The sequence below is a fragment of the Emydura macquarii genome, unplaced genomic scaffold (assembly GCF_026122565.2).
Source record: "Emydura macquarii macquarii isolate MOO-44397 ecotype Brisbane River unplaced genomic scaffold, CSIRO-AGI_Emac_v2 contig_1644, whole genome shotgun sequence".
NCBI lineage: Eukaryota > Metazoa > Chordata > Testudines > Chelidae > Emydura > Emydura macquarii.
The window spans coordinates 11,796,198-11,802,197 of NW_027131781.1; the positions used below are offsets into that span (position 1 = coordinate 11,796,198).

At 42.1% G+C, this 6,000-nt stretch overlaps 1 protein-coding gene across 1 annotated transcript in view; it reads right to left on the bottom strand.

Annotated features, from left to right (window-relative positions):
* The window catches only part of SLCO3A1 (solute carrier organic anion transporter family member 3A1), a 202,722-nt gene extending 199,200 nt beyond the window's left edge, over positions 1–3,522 (bottom strand). The window contains exon 1 of the mRNA XM_067555643.1: positions 2,891–3,522. The gene's annotated coding sequence lies outside the window, so the exon portion shown is untranslated. The remainder of the gene's footprint in view (positions 1–2,890) is intronic.
* Positions 3,523–6,000: the final 2,478 nt, after the last annotated feature.

Genomic DNA, 6,000 nt, shown 5'->3' on the forward strand with positions numbered 1-6,000 from the left:
TCAGAACCTGCCAAAGCACAGAACAGATGAGATATTTTGCATTTCCCTTCCAGGGGCAGTAATTTATGAGGCCTCTACTCCCGCAGGTTGCAGGTGGGGAAACTGAGGCACAGATTAAGTAACTTGCCCATTGTCAGAGATAGTGGCAATGCTGGGAATAGAACTCAGAAGCTCTAGATCCCAGTCCCCTATGCTCTCTCGCTATGCCCCCATTGAGCTAACAGCAGTAGTGTTGGTGTTGTAATGAAGCCTCAGTAGGCCATCTTTAACCTCACCTAGGTCATTTCTTTTAAATGGTTTCCCTCATAAACGGGCTTCTGTGTACCTTAAATCCGCAAGTTCCAAGCCCGGCATGCCTTGCGTACAAGTGGAATTTTATGCTGCCTCCACTCATTTGCTCACACCCTTCATCCTACCACCACTCTGCCCTGTCTTATTTGCTCCTCCTAAATGGCGTCCTTTAGGCTCAGTCCTCTGCTGTTCTTTGCTTTGTGCTACTTTAACGCAAGTATTGTGATAGGTGTTGCAAAGGCTTCTGGGACCCAGAGGTGGATACAGCTGAGGGGGGCAACAATGCCCCAAACAGCTGTTCAGAGCTGCCTAGTTAGCAGCTGCTGGCAGTGGCCCTCCAGCAATGCCCCCTTGAGATGTGGAGCTAAGCAGAAGGCTACCTATGGCTTGTGCCTCAGCACAACCCTGGTTCACTACAAACCAAGCCAAGGTCTCTCTTCTCCACCAGCACATCAAGTTGTAGAGGCTAAAAACCCTCCCCTGGGAAATCCTGATGTATTAACCCCTCTTCCCCCAATTCATACATCAACAGTAGCTGTCACCAGTGATAAAGACTTTAGAACTCACAGCTAGCAGGCAATTGTGTAATAGCGGGAGGAACACAGAACAGCTTGCGAGTCCCCGGTAGCGGGAATGAACCTCCTTTATCTGTAGGAGTGATCAGACAACGTTGAAGAGACGCAGAAGCTAGTCTGTACTATCGTGTGCCCTCCCTGCTGTCCCAATCAGAGTCCTATACACAGACCCCATACCCGCAGGTTAAGCGTTAGTGTCTTCAGCTCAATAGGATAGGTTATGCCTTATCCTGCACAGCAACAGTAGAGAGGGGATAGGTCAGAATGGCTCCTGGCATCCTACAGGCCCACTCAGGAGGCAGCCCAGGGGAGCAGGCGACAGGTACGTGTGGTGGGATGTGCTAGAACTTCCAGCTAGCGCACACTGCTGCAAGCACAGGTGACCTCCTTTCCAAAGCTTTTCCTTGCATTGTTCGTGGTAGCTCCGGCAGTATTATACAGGCATAATGGTATTCATGAGCCTTTATGCTGCTCTTACTTAAACTGGGGTAAATCAGGAGCAGCTCCATTAAAGTCAATGGCGATTCCCCAGCGAGATGAGAGCCAGGCCCAAGGGCAGTATTCAGACGGTACATTTCTTTTCCTGTGCAACTTGCCCTGTGGAGGCTGATTTTAATTCAGCATGAGCCGTTCAGATGAAGTGAAAAGCCTCACATTGTGTGACGTTTGCGCTGTCAAAAATGCATTTACAGGTATCAATCACATCTGCTTAATATCTTCCCCACCCCCCTGCAAAGTCCCACTTGATATATTTGTATGGAAAAACAGTGTTAAGTAAATAAGTAGTCATTTCACAAAAGGTTCAAAGCTGGGAACTAAACCACCCCCCAAAAACCCCAACCCTCTCAGTCCACTCCTTGATGCTAGATGAAAGCCTTTTCCCAGGATTTGAACAGATGTTATGTTTTGCAATTCTCTGGTGCAAAATTCTGTGGAGGAGTCTGCCCCAGTAAGGTGGTGACGCAGAAGGATTTTAATTACTTGCCAATGCAGAATGCATGTGTGATTAAGGCATACATCTTGTTAAAGAGCTGCAAGTAAGTTCAATGAATTGACTGTAACAACGGAGATGGTGATAGCAAGTCAGCTTTACATTGCAGTGACATGCAGATCAGCAATAATAATTACAGGGCACCAACATGCTAACTTTCTCAATACAATTTCTTTTTATACAGATGTCAGACTTTATCACATTACTATTTTGAGTTCTGCCAGAGACTTGAGCTCATTAAAAAGACATTTCCATCAGACAGACTGATTAGGTGCCCTGTTCCCTTAGATAATAAAAGGCTGGAGAGCATCTCACTAACACTAAAAAGTAGTGGAAAATTAAGATACCCATTTAACAAGAGGTACAATTCACCTTGAAGTCTCCCACTTAGCAAGTGGTCATAAAATAGGAGAGATTCACAGATGCAAGACATGGATGACAGTCTACATTTACACTGTATAAGCCTACCTCCTAACCCATAATTATGTTTTTCCAAATAATCGAGGCCCAAACCTGTGAGGTGCTGAGCATTCTCAACTTTCATTTACTCTAATGGGAGTTGAGGTCACATTGCACTTTGCAGGAGATCCTCAGCAGCTCATAGGATCAGGCCCCCAAATGGAAACCAAAATAACTTTTGGATTAAAGCAACTGTGACCTGACAAATAGAGTATAATTGCAGCATACTTGCAAATATTGACCTTGGCCTAATATTACAATTAATGGAAGATTTCATTCACAGAATCAGAAATCGCAGAGCGAAGTACTGGACAATGGACTGAAGTTTTCCATCTTGTTAATCAACATTTCATAAGAGGAAAGTATGATCCAAACTATAAGTCAATATTCAATAAAAACATTTGCTTAATTACTTTCCTGTAAAGGAAAAAAAGCTGGACGCTTTAATACTAGAAAATGATTCTACCTAACTCAGTGCAGCATGTGCTGCTTAGATAGAGTCAGATGCATTTACAAAAACAATACAATTCAGGTAATACAGTACAGATTTTTACAGAGCCAGTCTTCTACTTACTATGGTAATAACACATTAGGCGGTGTTCTTGTCCAAAACTGCATTAGGCCTAGTCAGCACCTGGGTGGGAAACTTTTAAGGAAAACCATGACTGTGTAGGGAGCTGTGCTAATAGGGGTCTGCTTCCCTCAAGTCAGCCCAGGACTAGTCTTCCAGATAGTAGGGAGTGCAAGGGTAGTGATGGTGCCATCTTGCAGATGGCAATTCAAATCAAGGTCTCACACTTAATAATACTGTCACACTTTGTGTCAAATACAAGTACTAGTGTTAGGGTCTCAGCCAAAGAGCCCTTTGTGCATTGTAGATCCCATCTTTGTTCCTGCTTTCAGTTAGATACAGAACAGTTAATATCACGTTATCAGAGAGCTGCCACTGCCTGCCCCATACATGAGTGCATTTCAGCAGTAAGGGACATAAAGACCTCTATAAGGAAGTTGAAAGTGCTTTGAGATCCTCAGGGATGGAAGGCCACTGAAAGCAGGTGCAGTTCCTATTCTATTCTGAATAGGATATAGACACATTTTTAAAAAACAAAACTTGCCCTTTCTTGGGGTTGACTGTTAGTGAAAAACAGCAGCTCCCCCATAACCCTAAGCTCACTCTCCCCCAAACTTAGCACTACCTGGTGCTTTTACTGCAGTGTTTCTCTAACACTTACTTTCTACCCTCTGAGTGGTTTCAAACCTCTTATAATATGGTTGGAGCTAATTGACTGCACATGCAAGTATGACTCAGGAATAATTACTGAACCCACATGTTCAGGCACCTGATAATAGGATGACTTAACAGAAGAACCCAATGCAGGGTCCTAGAGTCTGATAAACTCCTGCACAATTACATAATTGCAAAAAAATATTACTGCACTATGGTAATCATTTGGTTAAATCCCCCAAATTACATGCAAGACTGGATGTTGAAAACAATGTGGAGACTTGTACTACCCAAATAAACAGCAGGAAAATATGCCTTTTTATTTTTGGTTCACAATGAAAACTCAGTGACAAAGTGGTCTGAGCATTAGGTGTGACATGTTTGGACATGACATAATTTGCCCATCAGGCAATTATGGGGAATGCTATTTATTTATTTACTTATTTTTAAAACTTCTTTGCAATGGTAGCACCTCCCTATAGGGCTATAATTCAGTGCCTATACACCCACAGCACAGATCACTAACATATGAGCTACAGGAGCAACTCCCTTAAGTGACAGCAGTATTAGGCTGTTATCTTCTTATGTGGACCAGCCACTAGCCCAAGATACACATAACACACCATGAATCAGTAAGTTACACACTGATGAACTTAGATAACACAAAGACAACCATGGTTGGCTGCTCCTAGTTGGAAAGTGAGTGATCAATGTAATTTAAACCTATTGGATCAAATTTATCTCTGCGGTAACTCATGTGAGGTCAGTGCAGCAGCATGAATTTGGACCATTATGTCTGTTAGTTAGCAGCCAGACAACCTGTTGGTGGAGTTCCCCATCTGATGGCTAGATCTGCCTTCTACATATTACTGCTAGAGATGTGAATTAGACTCCCTAGGATACCAAACCAGGAGTACTACTAAGGAGTCACTCTGGCTGAACCAGTATGAAATAAGTCAACTTTTTTCTGTTTTACAACCCTATTGGTTACATACATAGGACTAAATCCTGAAGTCCTTGGAATTTTGCCTGAGCAACAACTAAGGGAAAACAGAGTAAGGACTTTAGTTTTTGGCCCATATTGAGTTCAGCTGTCCCAGTTTTTGCCTAGGACCAAAAGCTGTAATTATTTTTGTAAGCTTATAGCTACTACTAAACAATCAGCCAAATGATGTTCTAATATGTATCAACCTCTTTAGTCATGGTACATTAAATGCTAGGCACAAAGATCTGCCACTTTCCATTTTGAAAGATGCTAATTCTGTCAAGTAAGGTCAGCGATGCTCATGGAGCAGTCTCAGATTAACCTCGGCATAGACAGCAGTAGACATAATGAGTCATCCACCAACAATAAAGACCCAAGATAGTTATGAAACACCAAATAGAAATAGCTTTGTTTTGAAATAAGGGGAGGGAGCAAGAGAGAGAGGAACTATATAGGTTCCACTCTTTGTTATGATGGCGGAGGGCTTCTTAAAAGTGAAATAACTGTCGTAAACCAGGTAATATATTGCAGTTTTCATTATCCAGAGTTAGCTAATGATTAGTGGACTATAGGAATTGAGTAGAGGGATCAATGGCTCCCTTCTAAGACCAGTTAACATGATTGTTGGGTGTTAACCTGTGTCTGTTCAAGTGTTATGGAGGGTTCCAGTAGTGTAAACACAATCTAGGTAACCATTTTAAAACACACCTTGTGCATCACCTAGGCATACCCTCTGAGTATTCATTCTATATACCTGGTCACAGAAGTCCTATAGTAATGTGTCCTGAACTGGATGGCAATCTATCAGATGAATAATGCCAAAAAAGAGCTTTTTTGCAAAATGGCAGTGACAGCATTTTTGGAATGAACATGCTAGTGAATATTTCTTTGCGCCAAAATTCATGATGCTTCTACTTTGTCTTAAATTCAGCTATAGACTCATTGTGTGCAGGGTCTGTCTCTTATTAAGACTGTTCAGTACAATAAACTGTGAATCTTCTTGTAGATCACATTTTGATCTCCAGAGTGCTTGCAAATAAGCAAACGGAAGGTGTTAAGAATACCAGCAAAGCAATCAGAGAGTTTGATTAATTTTATTCTAGAAAATATTAGTTAACATTCTTTCTCCTGTATCCATCCAGCTTTCTTCCTCAAGCAGGAACCTTGCCTTCCTCTGCGTTTGTAAAGCACTCTGGATGACTGTGGCTCTGTATACTGGAATATCTACAGTGTGATCTACCGTAACAAATAATATTTCATTGTGATATTCAGGTCCAGATCCTCACCTGGTGTAAATCTTGGGGTGAAGGCATTGGATCATACCCTGCTCTACCCCAAACTTCCTGTGGGACTCTAGGCAAGCCACTTCTCTGTACTTCAGTTCTGTATCTGTAAAATGAGGATAATCAGCCTTCTTTTGTCTGTCTTGTCTCTTTAGACTTTAAACTCTTTAGGGCAGGGACTTTCTTATTGT